Raw genomic sequence first — 19,011 nt, forward strand, 5'->3', positions numbered from 1 at the left:
ATAAAAAAGTCGGATAGTTTTCTAACACACCTTGTACATTCCATTTATGTCAGCACCCAGACGATGACTGGCCGCATCTGGAAAGCATGGGGTACTGATTGTGTTGCTGAATATTTTAAACATTTTAGAGCAAGAAATTCGAGGATCACGTCTTCATAGCGCACAATCCTAAAGGATCTGACGGTTATCTCCTTCTGCAATATTTAATCAGTCAGGGTATCACTCCTGAACTGATTATGACAGGGAGTAAACTTCTGCAAATGTCCGATCGGGCATTCCGGCAGAAGTACATTGATTCGCTGTCATTTTTAACCATGCGCCTCGCTCAAATGGGGAAAGTTATGGGTATCAGGAGGCGGGTATGCGGAAAGGTTACTTTCTGCACCTGTTTAGCTCAGCAAAAAATCTGGATTATATCGGTCTATATCCTGATCCCACTGCATATGGCATGGCGAAAATGTCTGAGACAGAAAAAAACGGGAATTTGATGTGTGGTACAAAACCAGACAGAACTCGATTTTAAAGCGGAGGCGATGACGTACTGCGATAATGACACTAGAATTCTTGCAGCAGCATGCACTAAATTTATGAAGGAATTTGTCAGCGCAACACGCGTGGACCCTTTCAGCTGCACTACAATTGCCTCACCTGTATGAAAGTTTTTAAAACGTACTTTTTTCCACCTAATACATTGGCCTTACCGTCAGCCGACAATTGCCGCCAACAGTATAAAAGAGTTTCAGACGGTTTGATTCAATGGCTAGAATGGGAAACAGAGAACCGAAATATTACAATCGCTCACGCACTGAACCAGGGTGAGAAAAAGCTGGGGGTGTATACCGTTGATGATTATGCGGAGGTTAATGGGGTGAAAAATGTCTGGGAATTCCTTGGTTGCTTTTATCACGGTTGTCCAACCTGTTTTCTGGCCCATGAAAAAAAAAAACCCTCTTCTGAACACCACATTCGGTCAGCTGTACGTGGTGTGTCAGATGAAATTAGCAGCTTTGTGAGCTGGTGATGGAGGGTGTCAGTCTTACTATTATCTGGGAGCATGAATGGAATAACATAAAAAAAATAATCAGACAGTCCGACAATTTCTCCAGCAGTACCGAGCCCCGAAACCCCTCGAACCAAGTGATGCTTTGTACGGGGGACGGACAGCCCCTGCGCATCTGTGGTACACCTCAGGTCAGGGTGAACAGATTCATTATGTTTGTGACGTCGTTGTACCCTTACGTTAACATAAATTTCACATACCCCACAGGACATCCGAAAATCATCGTCAGGGATTTCCAAGACCCTCGTTCTTATTTCAGTCTCATCAAAGCTAGCGTGTACCCGCCGGTTACATTTCCCCATTCCTTACCGGACGCCTCAGGGAAAGCTAGTCTTTCCTCTTTGTCACCTGTGTGTTGATCTCAACAAATCATGAATCATGCACACAGCGATCAGGATAGAGCTTTGAACAGGACGTGGCCGACCCCTGAATTTCACAAAGCTTTGGATAAAGGTTACATTGTAGCAGTGATTAACGAGGTCTGGCATTTCAAAATGAAAAGCGATAATACATTTGTGGGGTACATAAACACATTTTAAAACATAAAGAGGAGGCGTCTGGATATCCACCGGAATCTGATAAAGACTCTGAGAGCAGGGAGAAATATGTCGAGGACTACTGGATCAATCAAAAAATCAGATTGGACCCGGGGAAAATTTCCCTCAAACCTGCAAAAAGACAAATGGCGAAATTATGTCTGAATTCCTTCTGGGGGAAATTCACTCAGAGGAATAATCTCACGCAAACCAAATTTTTCAGGTTTCTATTCCCCCGACCAGTATGACTGTTAGATAAAATGTAATGTAATTGCTTGGACAGAGTCACGGACCTCTGTCAATGACATCACCTATTTTTCATTTTGTCAATGACATCACCTATTTTTCATTTCTGAATAATGATGTAGCTATGGTCCAGTGGCGGTATGGGTCACAATACATAGCTTGTCCGGGTAAAGCAGATAATATATTTATTGCGGCATTCACCACGTCATATACGCGCTTGCCTCTGTATGGATTTATGGAAAAGGTGGCGACCCCAGAGAGGATCCTGTACTACAATACAGATAGCCTGATCTATGTCTGCAGGGATGGTGAAACCCCGTTACCCACCGGTAATTTTCTCGGACAGTTAACAGATGAGTTTGGTGGGGACCGAAAAGTTGCGCGTATAAAACCTTGAGTGGAAAAACTGTTATGCGTGAAAGGGATCACACAAACTCGTGCTAGCTGTCAAAAATAAACTTTGACAGTGTCAAAGACTTGATTGAGGGTTATGTAAAAGATCCTACCAACGGGTCCACAATCAAAGCGCCACAGCATGGTATCAAACGTCACAAAAACAGCTTCAAGCTGACAAATGCGTCATTCCAGAAAACCTTCCAAGTCGTGTATGACGGTCTGACTGAACCTTTGGATATTGAAAAGCATGTCTGATTTTGGAGAGCCTATCCTGTTGACCCGAGACTGCAGACACCTTTCTCATGCCTCGTAATAGGACCAAGTGGATTTGGAAAAACTGTTTTTGTTAAATCATTATCGGAGAACTGTGATCATGTAATCAAAGATGTGCCGGAAAATATTGCATGGATTTACACCTCATTCCAGCCCATGTACTCTGAACTGAGGGCGAAGAATAAAAACATTAAATTTGTGCAAGGTCTGCCTGATTCTTTTGAAGACGAAAGCCTTTTTCCTTTTGGTCAGTCTCACCTGATAATATTGGACGATCTCATTTTTCAGGCAGCTGATGACCCCGGAGTTGTGAGAGTATTTACACAGTACAGACACCATAGGAATATGTCAATAATTTTAATAACTCAGAATGTGTTTCATCAGGGGAAATACAGCAGAACAATCAGTCTCAACACAAGCTATATGGTGCTCTTTAAAAACCCACGTGATAAGCTGCAGATTAATATTTTAGCTCAACAAATGTTCCCCTCCAAAAAAACTATTTTTTTGGACAGCTTAGAAGACGCAACCAGTGAACCATATGGATATTTATTCCTGGACTGTACACAAAACTGCTCAGATAGGTTTAGACTGAGAACGGGGTTGTTGCAAAATCAGTGGTCAGCTGTTTATATTGCAAAATCCAGCACTTTTAAAGCTATGAGCTCACTTTTAAAAAGGAACGCCGACATTCTTAACTTAATCAAAGCCAGCCAGCTCAGCATCAAGACATTTTGAGGAATGGCGACTCGACCTTCTGCGTGCCTTATCTGAGATTGCTCTGAATTTTAAAGGGTAATATCGTCCTGAACAGGAGACAATTCAGCACCCTGAAAAGGAGAAAAGCTTTACGGCTTTGGTGGCTAAAAGACCAGCTTAAAAGAGTAACGCAGGAGTCTTATACAGACTGGAGGATTCTTGTTGCCATTACTGGCTGCTGCACTGCCGATTATTACTCAACTCCGAGGAATGACATCAAAATCGACTCAGAAGATGTTCCTGTTAACGCCCCAGCAACTTGAACAGATGACCTCAAATACGCAATGGTTGAATCCTGGTGGTGCAGACATCAGACAGTCCGCTGAAAATGATTTGGATTTTAAAATGAGGGCAGTTATAGCCGAGGATGGACAGAGTCCTTATGAGAATTAAAAATACGAGGGTCTCCTGCAGCGTTATTTAATGCTTATCAGGCAGGGGGAGAATGAAAAGCAGGCACATGTTTCACCCTCTGAAAAGGAGTCCATTATTACACCGAAGAGAGGAGTTCATGGGTACCGTGAGGGAGGTGATAGAGACCATAAGAACAGAGTATATTATGAGGAAGATTCCACAGGTAATGCTACTTGGACCGCATCGGGTGAATTTATTTATAATGGGCGGGCTGTTAAGGGTTCCCATGCAATCGATCTCATGAATATCTCAGCTCTTCCTTCAAAAAAATCCAACCCTCCAACAGGCTGGGGCCATTTTTTCTTACTGTTTTGAATGAATACAATATTCCTGTGACCTGCATTTCAAACCCTGCAGCCTGTGAAGAACTGTAGAAATTTTAAAAAAGCCAAAGTATATCACCGGATGAGTCACTACTTGCAACCAAATCCCCCCAAGAAGAAAAGAAAGGTGAAGCTGATCATTTGGGAAGAATTTCCCGCATAAACACTGCTTTCTGAGGCTAACCAAATCAGCAACATGGTCAGAGATACCCAGGCGTCAGAGCCGGTGACACTAGCATGAAAGATCAGTTTTTTCAAAAAAGAAGCAGACCTTGTATTTACGAATCATTTATTTAATATATAATTGTTATACAGCATGTTTTATCACCACAATAAAAATCTTTACAAAAGTACAGTCTACAGCGATTTCATTCAGTATAAATTGTACAGGTTTTAAATGCATGAAAACAACATGAACCTGGTTACACAAGCTCTTACAGCCTGTTCTGGTACATTGCTGATATTCCTTCACAAATTCAAAAACCATATCGTCGTTCTTAACAGTGTTGCAGGGATAAAGACAGTATATCTTTTGTAGGACAGCCCGCAGGGTCTTTTAGATAAAAGACAGTTTCCCTCACACACAGCTGACAGTGTTGTGGCTGTCTATTATGATAGAGAAGCTTGTAATCCCGTGTTGATTTTTCAATACTGTAGGATACCTTTGGGTACAAGTTGAAGTCCGGCTAAATCCGAAGGAATAAAAAAAAGTAGCCCCACCATCTTTTTCAACAGTGATTGCCACCCAATGTTCACCCGGTAAATGCCTCGGTGGGTATTTACTATGAAAAAGCAGGCTGTTTCGCTTTGATGGGATCTAATTCATCACAGGCCCACACACCTCTGAAAATGTTTCCTGCTAAACGCCTTATCATGGCCTCCAACTCGAGGGTGTTCATGATTCAGTAAAAATTGACCAACACTTGCCGTTTGGAATTAATTTCCAGAATGGAGTCGTAGCACGCGTAGACAACTATGTTATCGTATGCAGGGTCGCCACTCTGAAACGCATTTCCAGCCTTAGACTGCCAGTAGAAACCAGTGACAATGCCCCCGTATCCTCCTCCGGACTCAGGTTAAAGGCGTACAAGGTGTATCCCAGTGGGAAATCGTCACGAGTTATACAGAGAGGAAGATCCTTCAAATGTCTCCCTGTGGTTGTGTACAAATGATAAAACTCTCTGACAGAGATCCCGTTGTTAAATTGCGGTTGGAAGGGCTTAGAAGGCACCGGTCTCCCATTTTGTCTTAGAGCCAGATATTCCACATCGTAGTTTCGGAAGTTAAACCGGGATCAATCCCTTTTCCGCTGAAAGCATTGTGGTTCACCATACCCAGGACGACGTATTTCGGCATGACCCCCAGAAACAGATTTTCCTGATTGCAAATTCTGGAATTGTGAGGGATAACAGGTTTTCACATTAATCCGTGATAACGGATACAAGGCGTTCCCTTTCAATAACGCTGCATTGTGGCTGAGATGACCTGCTGGGGAGACTGAAACTTTTTTAACAAAAAGAGACGCTCCCAGGATGTTTAACTTAAAAGTGCTGTTATCAGCACACACATCAGGCTGAAAGCGTTACCTGCACGAATCAGCTTAACTCTAAGGTCACATTATTTAACAACGACCTCTCGCAGAAAAAGATGTTTGCGTGTAACGGACCAAGCAGGTGGATTTCTCTTGACCGAGCGGTGAGGCGCGCTCTGCTCACCAGACCTGTGTTGGGCCCATCATCAGCCATCATGTCTTTGGAAAAAAAAGGCCTGCTGTGAACTGAGATTTGAGTGATTCAGCTGAGAAGTTCAGTAATGTTTCAATCATAGCCCTGTAAGGATGTGTGGTACTGGACTGCAGAATTAACCTGTCACCCAGAGTGACATCGACCTGTGAAAAAATTGTTTTCAGGGGTAATTTATTAGCCCCACACTGGCGTTAGCAGCCAGATTACTCCCATCAGCATTTGTAATTTTCACCCGGAGATGAATCAGCGTGTTATTTAAATCCAGGTATCTTTCTCCGTCTCCGTCTTGATTGGCCCGGTGTCAATCAGCGCCGATATTGGAGTTAATTCCACATACTGACTATCCTCTATCAAGAATTGTGTCGCTGGGACGGTAAACAGGTCTAGCTCGCTCATGGCGCACTCGGATGAATTATATCGTTAACAGGCTCATCCTTAAGAAAAAATATTACGAGACGGTCTTCTCTTCTTGCCATTCCGTCGGACTGTCTCAGTTTGTGCGAGACTCTTCGTTTTTTACCCCCTGCCTATGCGTTTCCCGGGAGGGTGTTTCCTGGGGCGTCGCGAGGAGTACCATGTTCTCGGATCCTTCCTGCACACCGGCTCCTGAGGACAGGACACCTTTCATACCACACGGCCTCACCACATTGGATGGGATATTTTTGGCGGCATTTTTCAGGTGAGGTTTGGTAAGCGCGTATCTTGTTTAAATAAAGGTGTGACGAACTTGAATAATTTTGAAAATATGTTACCCAAACCTTTCCCGTACATAACGGGGACGCTGGAAAAAGCCGTGACTGACCTGAATTTCATAATAAGGAACGAATCTATAAACATCAGGTTGCATTTTTTTTTTTTAACCCGTCGGTTTTAAAGTGTAACATGACAATCACTTTCCCATATGTGAATTTTAACAGGTTCATCTTGATCTGTATGAATCTCTATGCGTATCTTTTCAACATGTCTTTTAGAAAATGGAATACAATAAGCAGGGTTGAATCTTTGCGTGATAATTTCTCCAAACTTCCCTTGGATCTCGAAACAGCGGAGCAGAGGAGCAAAACTGTCACCCACCGTCTGAGCTGAACAATGTCTGTGTAACAGAAAAAATGATATAACCCACCGCATCTCAACCACTTATCAGGCTGTAACCCCAGCATGTACGCCGTTGGGGTTTCAAAATGTATGTGGCAGGTACCGTCTCCTTCCCACACAAAATTATTTGAATATCGTCATATTATAAAGAGATCTTTCGATCTATATTCTTCAAACGAGAGTTTACCTGCGTTGCAATAAGGTCAAAGGTGTCATAATATCCTGCCTCAAAAGAAGTCGACGTGAATGGAGATTTTGTTCTTGGACGGAGGACCTGTAATTTTTTTTTCATCTGAAACGTAGAGCAATGCTTTTCCGGAATATTTAACCAAGTGTGGGATAAGAAATCTCTGTCAGTGCCACAACCCACTCTCCCTCTAAATCCAGGTGTTGAGCCAAGTCCCACCTGGTAGCACGAAATCGTATTATCCGAGAATATTTTTAGGCTGGCATTTGAAGGCAGAGTCAATTAAAATCCTCAGGTCTGATCCATTTTTCATATGCCAGTTGAAGATAGACGTCGTCACATTTCTATGGCCATTAGTTGGTCTGCAGGAACCCAGGAGTTAAATTTCTCAGGCCAGTTCTTCCACCTGACAAATACAAATTTCTTCCCCTTGGTAAAACGTTCACGAATAATTTCTTGAACCTGATTACAGTTTGTCTTTTCATATTTTTAACCTTCTGCAATTCTGGTTCATAAAATGAACCTTCAATGATCTCGCCGTCGTACTCCGTTAATTTATACACAGGTGGGAAACGTGGAATACATTCTGACACTATGAACATTTCATCTGTAAACTCAGTTGATATTTTTTATCAAAAACTCCCTGTTGTGTGGGACCGCCAGAAGAGGAGGTACTGCTGGCCCACCACCAGAGGGCGCCCCTGCCTGAAGTGCGGGCTTCAGGCACGAGAGGGCGGTGCCGCCACGGACACAGCCGGGGGTGACAGCTGTCACCCATCTACACTTCATCATCTCACTCCATAAAGACCGGACGTCATCTCCACCTCGTTGCCGAGATAATCATCTACCTAAGGAGGTAAATTCTCAGCTGTTGTGATTGTCCGTTACAGACAATATTTTTGCTTGTGCTACTTTTGCAGCTGTGTTTCTGTGAGTGCTTGTAGCTGAGGCTGAGTTGGGACTGACGCCTTCTCACCCCAACGTTTGATAAGTACACGTGCCAGCTTTCTGAATGAGAGGTGGAGGTGGAATATCCACCATAAGTGTTACTGGGTGTTCATACGTCCACATCTGATTGTTTCTGCTCCTCGCCAGCAGTACCAGATCCGACACGCGGGAGCGGTGGCCACCTGGGGACTCGGATCTTGTTCCGATTCTTCTCAGGACAGACGTCTTCTGTCCTCGAGCCTGCCCACACGACACCTTTGTTAATTGATTTTTGTACATATTCTGTAATCTGCTGTGTTGAGTTGTGCTATTCACAACAGTAAAGTGTTCATATTTGACTTCCTCCATTGTCCGTTCATTTACGCCCCCTGTTGTGGGTCCGTGTCACCACACTTTCACAACACTCTCCTGAGCTTGGAGATCCTGACTACATCACCAACCTTATATTTAAACTTCATAGGCCTTGTGCGTAGGGGAAAAGTCCCATACAAATTTTGAAACACTTGATCGACATTTTGAGCATTAACCTCATTCGGACTCATCTTAATGCTTTATGATAAGATGCATTATAGGCTTTAAGCAGATCCTGCAGCACGTCGATGTAACGACGTATATTGTTTGCAGTAAAAAACCTCATCTTGGTTTTTAGTGTCCGATTAAAGCGTTCAACGACTGAGGCCTTCAGATCGCTGGCAGTTGCAAAATGTTTTATGCTGTTATTTTCATGAGGGCTGAAAAAAACTTGTTGAAAAATTCTTTCCCAGCATCAGTCTGCAACTTCTGTGGGACTCCGCTTTCTTGTAAAACGGTGGCAAAAGCGTTTGAGACCTCACGACCTGTTTTCGTTTTGAAAAGCCTGGCATATGCTTTTTTGAAAATGTCTATGACTGTTAAGAGATACTTACAGTCATCGTTATGAGCTGATAAGCCTGCATATCACAGAGATCAGCCTGGAATTGTTTCATGGGGGCTGTGATAAAATTCATCCTTGCGGGTTATGTAAAGTGAAAGCATCTTCCCCGGACAAGAATACTCCACATCTTTCCTGGAGGGTTCAACCCCGGATTCGGATTTGATAGCCTTCTGTAAGCGTTCCACACCGCAGAAGCTTCCAGGATTTGAAGGGTCATAATACACATTTCTCATCAATCTTTCTTCAGCCATTATGTAAGGGATCAAGTATGTGAATGACAAAAAAAAACAGGCAATCCTGGTTTATATATATATCATTTTATTTATTTATTTTATTACAAACACACGCAACTTAAAAAACAGAAATGATTGTTTTACACATTTTTATCATTCATTTAAAAAACAAAACAATACAGAAAAGAAGTTACTATTTAATCACCTCCAGGGTTCGGTGTAAAACATCCCCGCCATTATTCAGACAAATAGCTGTATTAAGTTTCTGTAGGACGGTCAGGACTTCAGATCTCTCCAGGAGTTGTTGTCTTACACTGTGACAAAGGACGTCCATGATAAATGCGTACAGTGTAAAGAGGTGGTAGGGATTAAATCGAGGAAATTTGTCAGTAACCATAACGGAAATCCTGCGTAAGACAATGTAGGCAGAGTAACCGCTATTGCGAAACGGTTCTTAGTATGTTTTCCTCCCAAAACTCTGGAGCGGCCTGATTTTTAACAGAGTCCAGCACCCTTTCCAATACAGAAGACATTGTAATATTGTTCAGCCTGCGTGTGACAGCCTGATTTAAAAGATGCGACAGTTCACGAATGACATAACGATCCCTTACACCTCGACACAGATTAATCAGATAATTTCCCATGATAAATTGAATGTTGACACAGATATATTGAATGTTGACACAGATATATATATATATATATATATATATATACAAAAAGCTCTGCAGGTGACAATCAGATCAGGCTGTGCCAGACATCCTCCATTTCACGAATGTGAGTGGGATTTTCATGCTCCAACAGCTGGATATCTGCTTCAACACTCCACCAAAATTATCACAGTGTTTCAGCTCGTTCAAGATGTTTTCAGCCACACCCTGGACTCTTGCCAGTGAGGGAAATATGTAATGGCTCTCCAGCAATTTGAGCACTGCAGGAATAAACCGTTCCGTCCAGAGGCTTTTTATCAGACGATGGAAATTGATTGGAATTCAGATACCTCTTCCAGGCATTCGTGCTGCGTCTGACTCGGATGCTCGACCTGACAGCCGTAACAGAGTTCCTTTCTACAATTCGCAATCATTCCAGCCAACAGATGGATGACGGCCAGTTTCGTTGTTTTCAAAAATTCGTTGGAGAAATATGAGCTGATGTAAAAGCTTGAGTCATGATGTCAGTTGTCGAATGGTAGCACATCCTGGCCCGCTGATGACTATATATAATCGGGCGGGGCGGGAGTGGCCAGATTCCCTTTAACAAAAGAAAGGAGTCAGATTTCTTCTGACTCCGATAATGTCTTTATATTCCAGCCAGTGCCTAAAAAGCCCGCTGATTCTGTCCCTATATGCCGAAAACATTTTTTCCTATGTCAGTACCGGGGCTTCTACGATGGCCCGCTGATTACCATGGATGCGTTCCAAGGTCATCCTGGCAGTAGTGGGTATCCCAACAGGATATCTATCGAAGGTCACTTTATACAGAGAGCTGGTGTAATCGGTCCATGTAATCTGAAAATGTTTTTTGTTCTCAGCACGGATTGTCTGAGGATCCGCTAAAACATCCCCTCTCAAGTAAGCAGCGACCACGGTGGACATAACGCTCCAGTCGGGGTGTGGGGCTCGATGAACAAACTGGAGGGTAACATGTAAAAACTTTGAAAATATACCCCAGACAGGCTCCTGACTCAAAGTTCACTACCCCAGCCAGGTGGTCGAGCGGTAGAGGCTGTTTAACACGACTTCTGTATAATTTTACCTTCTTTGGCGCTCCTCCATCGTTAGAGACTGTTGTAATATTTACCAGAGTTTCGGCTATGCAGCGCAAAGTTAAAACACGTCGGGCCATCACGGTTTGAAAAGCGAGATATTCCACCTCAGCACCAGCTTTAAAGGGAGACGCACACACACGTGTGCACACGCACACATCACCTGCAATGAGCATTTCTGTCAGAACCATTTTTTAAAGGGTTAATCCCACAGGGCTCCCAGACTAAACAATTGTTTAATGAATTAAATTAAATAATTACATTTTATAAATCTTTATTTTATATATAACATTATAGCGTCAGAGACTCATGGAAGGGGTGAACCCCAGTCGATGCAAATTGGGCAGACATGCCCATACATGCTCAGACTAGCATTCAATGCAAATTAGGCTGATATGACCCCTGCGTGTGACCTAATTATGGATGGGCGGGACTCCGGAGGCGGGCTCACACTGATTGGCTGTGATGTCATAGGGGCGGGATTAGGGGAGGGGTTAGGGGCGGGCTCACACTGATTGGCTGTGACATATCATAAGGGCGGGATTAGGGAGGGGTTGGGGCGGGGCTTAGTGACAGTCGATTCTGATTGGCTGTGACACATCATGGAGCGGGATTAGGGGAGGTGTTAGGGGCGGGGCTTAGTGACATAGTCTATTCTGATTGGCTGCGACGTCATCCATCAATCTTTTGACAGGAGGTGGGATATTATTCTCTCTTATGCTGCCTTTTAGTGTAAAATTGATGAAGGCTGAATTTTAGTTGGCATATTCTTTTAAACCCATTCTCATATTTATCTGCCAACTGTTTTTCTACGTCACTGATCTATTTTTCCAGGGTCTTGATTTTTTTTTCTTTACCTTCTTTTAGTTTTTTAGAGATATAACCCAAGCATTTACCCCTGATGAAGGCCTTATGAGCATCCCATACACTCACCAACCTGTCTGTAGACCCAATATTTACTTCTAATAAAAAAATTGATGTCATCTTTTAATGTTGCCACAAATTGTTCATCCTGCAATATACTGGAGTTTAATCTCCATCTGCCACGGCAGTTCTTTTCGCCATGTAAATCTATACGCAACTCCACTGGGGCATGGCCTGTCAGAGTGATAACACCTATTTCACAATCTACCACCAGTTCGACACTCACACCAGAAATTAGAAAATAATCAATTTGGGAGTAACTTTTGTGGGAGCGTGAATAAAATGTGTACTCCCATTCTGAAGGGTGTATAAGTCTCCAAATGTCAACCAACCCTATTTCCTCTTTAAATAGACTTTTGCAGATTTGTTTCTAATATGAGAACTGACACTTATTCCACTCCTCCACTTATTCCACTCCAACCTGATTAAAGTCTCCTAGCACAATCTGGCCTTCAAAAGTGCTCAATATATCAAGAATATTAGGAACAAAGTTTGGTTCTTCCCTATTCAGTGCATATATATTGCACAGTACAACTTTTACACCATTTACAAGTGCCTGAATACATATTATCCACCCCTCTGTATCTTTAAACTCTTGTAATAACACAAAACTAAGTTTCTTATTGATAAGAATAATACCACGGCTTTTGCTGGATACAGAATTGTGAAATACTTTCCCAACCCACTCTTGTTTCATCTTTAAGGCTTCCGTTTCATTTTCGAAATGTGTTTCTTGTATAAACACTATATCCGTGTTATGAGATTTAAGATAGCTGGGGACCTTTTTTCTTTAAACTGGCGTGCCACATCCACTGATGTTCCATGTTATAATATTATTACCTGATTTATCCATTATTATCCAATAGAAAAATTGTCTGCCATAATTTTTTGAGTCTACCACATAGCATGTAAACGCATCTTGATGCAAACATAACACTAATTTTTGCCTCACTGTTTCCAGAACAATACATCAATAACAAAAAATAAAACACTGCACTAAAATAGAACATAGTTATTTTTTAAATTTCAATTTATTTTCATTTATATATCGCCAAATCACAAAAAAGTTGCTGTCAAGGTGCTTCACACAAGTAAGGTCTAACCTTACTAACCCCCAGAGCAAGCACACAGGCGACAGTTGTAAGGAAAAACTCCATCTGAGGAAGAAACCTCAAGCAGACCAGACTCAAAGGGGTGACCCTCTGCTTGGGCCATGCTACTGACACAAATTACAAAACAATTAACGAAACAATATAGAAGAAATGTTGCTGGTGCACAGGACAGGAGGGTTTCCAAAGTAGACACCACACCCATCTCTGGATGGAGCCGCACCTCAAACAGTCACTTCATTTCATTACATTGATTATATAGCACAACAGAGTTGACTCAAGGCGTTTTCACACAAGTAAGGTCTAACCTTACTAACCCCCAGAGCAGCAGTGGTAAGAAAAACTCCCTCTGAGGAAGAAACCTCAAGCAGACCAGACTCAAAGGGGTGACCCTCTGCTTGGGCCATGCTACAGACACAAATTACAGAACAATTCACAAAACAAATATACAAGAAAAGCTGTTGGTGCACAGGACAGGAGGGTCTCCAGCACAAATACCACACACATCTCTGGACGGAGCTGCACCTTAAACAGACAGAAAAAATAGAATCAGGCATCAGAAAGACAAGAAATACAGTATAATTTGGCAGCATTAAACAACAAGAAAAACAGGATACTAAGGTGATCACTGGCCACTAGCCCTAAGCTTCACTAAAAGACCCAGAATTTAGGTAAAGTTGGGGCTGCGGCCCGCTCTGTTAACTAATAAAATGAATTAACAGTAAAAGTGCAGAACTGTGCTATGCCAGTATGCTAGCCATACAAAAGTTAAAATAAGTGCGTCTTAAGTCTGGACTTGAAAGCCTCCACAGAATCTGACTGTTTTATTGATGCGGGGAGATCATTTCACAGAACAGGGGCACGATAAGAGAAAGCTCTATGACCCGCAGACTTCTTATTCACCCTAGGGACACAAAGTAGTCCTGCACCCTGAGAATGCAAAGCCCGGGCCGGTAAGGTCAGCTACTAGGTAGGGAGGTGCCAGTCCATTAACAATTTTATAGACTAGTAGCAGAACCTTAAAATCTGAACTCACTGGGACAGGAAGCCAGTGAAGAGATGCCAAAATGGGTTGTAATGTGGTCGAACTTTCTGCTCCATGTCAAAAGTCTGTCTGCAGTATTTTGAACTAACTGGAGAGCCCTAATGCTGGACTGCGGTAAACCAGAAAATAGAACATTGCAGTAGTCCAATCTACAAGAGATAAATGCATGGATCAAGGTCTCAGCATCAGCCATAGACAGGATGGGACGAATCTTTGCTATATTTCGCAGGTGGAAGAAAGCAGTCCTCATAATATTTCTAATGTGGAGGTCAAAGGACAATGTAGGATCAAAAATTACCCCAAAATTCCTCACTTTCTCAGTGTGATGTGTGACACACGAGTCTAGGCGAAGTGTTAACTGGTCAAATTGATGCCGATGTCTCACTGGATCAAGAACCATCATTTCAGTCTTATCAGAGTTTAAAAGTAGGAAATTTCTAGACATCCAACTTCTCACTGATGCAAGGCAATCTTCTAAGGATTTTATGTGAATACCATTACCAGCAGTTATCGGCATGTATAACTGAGTATCATCAGCATAGCAGTGAAACAGAAACAGATGGAGACACAAACAGAGAGAGAAAGAGTAAAAAGTAATGTTGACGGGGCTTAGGAGCTCTTCTACGGTGAAACCATTCCCCAGTACCTCATCATGTGACTCCTGACGGTATCATGATTAATACAGTTTATTCATAGATTACTTTACTTTTTGTGATGCCATCATGAAATGGCATGAGATTGGGTTGGACATATACACAAACTGTTGTCTCCTAGTGTATAGATTATTATTATTATTATAACTATTTATACAGGACTTTCCCAGGAATCAAAGCAATAATAAAATAAGCTCCAATAATCAAAAAATAAGTGCCAATAATAACAAAAGTCCATTAAAACAATGCACAAAAATCCAAAATTCAAGTGCTACTAATACAAAAACAGGTGCAACTTACACTCTGTGAATTATATATATTTGTTCTCTCTTCAAGAGGCATTTTTGACAGGAGTGACTTACACCCCAAACAGTACAGCCCTCTGCAGAATAACCCTTTAAATAAAAAAATATGCGGTGTTGAGTATTATTTCTGAGCATCGGTGCTGAGAGGCTCCCTGGGACAGCCACCAGCAGACGTGATAAAAAGGCTGCAGTTCAGTGTGACAACCAGAAAGTGAAGCTGGCTTCACGCCGCAGGCACAAACCGCTGTGGCGGTTCGTTAAACATGGCGCGTGCCGCAGGGATTCACTGACTCTGAGTGAAGCAGTTCTGCATGAGGCTTGGGAGTGTGTTGATTTGATAGACTCTTAGCAGGACTAGTCAAATACTCAAGAACTCACTTGACTAATAGAGTCACAGTTTACACCATGTTGGTTTGGTTCAGCAGGTCGTTTTGGGTTTCAGTGGAGGTCTGGCAGAATGTCCTGAACTGGACATGTCAGCAGAATTGGCAACAACTGAGGATGGAACTGCTTGGATTTGGGCTCTGCTCATTTCTTTGCCCAGTACTACAAAAACTATTATGTTTCTATTTGTTTTAGATGAAAGTGCATTACTTTTTTTTCTTTTTTTCTGCTGATATACGTAAACAACAGTGGCAGGCTGCAGTCTTCCTTCTGACACACATTCTTCTCACCGCTGCGCTGCCTGTTCCTGCCACTTTGCATTTGATGATAGAATATTCAAAACCTCATCGCTGCAGCCTGTGCCGCGAGGCCCCCCGAAGTCCCAAGCCTGTCCCCAAGGTCAAATCACTTCTGGGTGTATTTGACTGTTGTTATCTCTCACTGCCACCTGAGGCAAATAACATTCTGCAGTGCAAATTTGAAACAAACATTACTGGACATGCTCAACTTGTGAAGGACCGTGCTGAGAGAAATGGGTCACATGGCCAAAAAAAACTAGACCAGTTGTCTTCCTGGGTGGTTGCCATCCAGGACCCAACGCAGTTCCATGGTGCTGTGGATGTCACAAAGCGTAGCACCGACGCATGCTCCCAGACTTGACTCGTACAAGGTTGCCATGGACATTTTTAGTTCAGTTCAACTGACATATCTGTTGGCCGATATAAGTTTTTCACCAACATGCTTCCAGCGCATCCAGAAAGTGTTCATAGTGCTTCACTTTTTACACATTATGTTATGTTACAGCCTTATTCCCAAATGGATAAAACTCATTTTTTTTCTAAATCAAAATTCTGCACACAATATCCCATAATGACAATGTGAAAAAAGTTTTGAGATTTTTTTATATGTAAAAAAAAGAAAACTAAGAAATCACATGTACAGGGGGCGCTGAGGAGTGATGAGCAAGTAGGACGCACTCACCAGTAGTTCTGCAGGTTTTAAGTTTAAGAATAAACTTTGACAAAACCATGCAAAAGACAACCTAAGAAAATTATCGAGATGTAACCAGATCTCTCTGAGAGAAAAGAAGACTGTGGAAAATGCTGAAAAAGATCAATACAAAGGTGGACTAAACGACCAAGCAGGCCCAAATGAAGCCTCGGGGTTCATTTGGGTTCAGCAACAAATCCCAGCAGGGCCGCCCTGAGAGCCGACAATAGCAATGTGCTGGAGGCTATAGATAGGATTTATGTTAGCTCTGAACTCCACTCAGAGCTAACATTCGCCAAGTCTGAGATTTTTAAAAAGATTGAGGAGGAGATTTCAGAGGTTAACACTACATTTAGAGGGGGAATAGCAGCACTGAAAGCTGAAAATGACACAGTGATATCAGTGCTAAAAGCCCAGATGGACCCACAGAGCAAAGCTCTGAAAGAGATAGCGGACTCTGCTAGCGGCACTTCGGACATGCTACAGGTTAGAAACTCTCTGGGCAAGTTGAAACTCTCTCAGAAAAATGCCTTGACCTCGAGGGCCACTCGAAACGACAAATTTGAGAGTGGCTGGAATTAAATAAAGGAAAGAAGTGGCCAAAAAACGAGGGATTTCGTTGCTCAGATGCTTAAGGAGGTATTAAACCTTGATGATAAACTGAGCTCACAGAGCCGATCCCCCTCGACACCACATTGCAAAGATAAATTACTGTCATGCTTATGAAGACATAATTCAGAAGGCAATGTTCTCCAAAGATGTGACGTATCAGGGACAATGGATCCAAATCTTCAGAGACCTCCCACCTGAAGTGGTAAGATGCTGGGCTGCATTTACTCCAGTCAGGAAGATGTTTACTTGACAACCCAGGCTCAGATTTAGACTTCTTTATCCAGCGAAAATACGGGTGTCAAACAACGGGTCAGAGAGGTTTTTCACGGATCCAGAAGATGCTCGAGATTTTGGACCTTCAGGTGAAAAATTAAAGGAGGACTCATCATAATGGAGCGCCAGATAATCTAGGCTTTCCATTCCTCCAGGAAAAACTGACAGCAACGTCTCTAACGGGAGCCTCATACAGGTGAACGTGAGTGCGGAGCTACAAGGGATTATGGTTTACATGTAAGGTTTATGTGCACAGTTACTGTTTATAACGTTATTCATTTTAAAATGTAGCAGCCTGTTCTGTTCAAAGGCCTGAAGTTTTACTGCCTTAATTCTGCCAATGAGCCAAACTGTGCATTTGGGCTCTCACAAAGTTGGGGAGGTGATGGTCTAGTGGTTAAGGCGTTGGGCTTGAGACCAGAAGATCCTCGGTTCAAATCCCAGCCTGACTGGAAAATCACTAAGCCCTTGGGCAAGGTCTTTAATCCCCTATTATTCCCTGTGTGTAGTGAGCGCATTGTATGGCGGCACCCTGACATCCGGGTGAATGTGAGGCATTATTTGTAAAGCACTTTGAGCGTCTGATGCAGATAGAAAAGCGCTATATAAATGCAGTCCATTTAATAACTGCTTGATAATTATTATTTTTCTGTTCTGAACCTCCCTGTTAGATGCTGTTTGACTGGTAAATTAGTTTACTTTGTTATTAGTTATTATTAGTTGCTGTGCACCATGCGGCATCACCGCGATGCGCGAAGCCTCCGCTCCTCTTTCCATTACAAAAACTCCTGTAACAGTGGAATGTGCCGTTCATTTCCAAACTGGACGCTGTGCTTTATCCGGGACGTCGTCTGACTAGCACAGGAATTGTGAAAAGACGTGGACATCAGCACTTTTTCTGCACATTGAGACAGACGTGCGGAGGAATTCCGCGTGTTGCGGCGGTGCCACATGGCGCAAAGCAACGCCGTGAGGAAGCCTCACAGGACATGTTCTGGCATGTCCTGGCCAACATCCACAATTTCTCGGATAATCACTCGATGGAAAAACCACCGACAGCTGTCTGAACGCCATCTCAAAGCCGTCCTGTGAGACCAAAATGGAGGTGTTCCTTTGTCTCGCTCCATCAGCAAATCGGTCGTGACGCGCGAAGCCTCCGCTCGGCTTTCCATGACAAAATCTCTTGTTAAAAGTGAAATCTGCTGGAAAATGGCTGATGTCCAGCTCTTGTGATAACCAGAAAAAGTGCACACGACGGTCTCGGATCCACAGAGCCATCCGTTTAGAAATGTTCCGGTGGTTTGTGGCTCTCGATGGCGGCACGGAGCACGGTGCGCCGAGCGTCCTTAAAGCTGTAGTAACAGTCCTTATTCTCTGTGAAGCCCATAAAACTTTCACCGAAAGCCAAATAAATTTTTCGAATGGTTTCCAGCTGCCAGTCTAACAGTTTCTGAAAAAATTCTGATGGAAAAAAAGCCCAAATCATTCCGCCATTTCCTGACAATGAAAATCCGCCGAGGGGGCTGGACCACTCCTCACTCAAAGCCTGCTCACAGGTGAATGACGCAACCGACAGGCGTGGAAAAACTCACGCATGCGCACAAGGGTTCAAGCTTGTCTGACGCAATCACACATGATTCAAATCCATTTGGTTTTTGAAAAAAATAATAAGGTCGGATACTTTTCTAATAGACCTCGTATATTATAGACTTTTGATGAGGTGTACCCGTAATTATGCGGACCTGGTCAGGTCAGACATGGACCTGGACCTGACCAGGTCCATGTCTGTGAGTAAATGTGGAGATGTCTGGAGTTATACTTGA

The 19,011-nt window shown here is 42.9% G+C and overlaps 1 protein-coding gene and 1 long non-coding RNA gene across 2 annotated transcripts in view; both read right to left on the minus strand.

The window, feature by feature from the left end:
* fras1 (Fraser extracellular matrix complex subunit 1) overlaps nt 1-19,011 on the minus strand; it is a 786,018-nt gene that overhangs the window by 204,042 nt on the left and 562,965 nt on the right. The window lies entirely within an intron of this gene.
* LOC117511204 lies at nt 4,600-15,969 on the minus strand. The gene is made up of 3 exons (XR_004560910.1): nt 15,870-15,969; nt 6,476-6,478; nt 4,600-4,609 (listed from the first exon to the last, which is right to left on the minus strand). It is a non-coding gene; the product is annotated as an uncharacterized LOC117511204 (long non-coding RNA).

This window comes from Thalassophryne amazonica, chromosome 5, assembly GCF_902500255.1.
Source record: "Thalassophryne amazonica chromosome 5, fThaAma1.1, whole genome shotgun sequence".
Classification (NCBI taxonomy): domain Eukaryota; kingdom Metazoa; phylum Chordata; class Actinopteri; order Batrachoidiformes; family Batrachoididae; genus Thalassophryne; species Thalassophryne amazonica.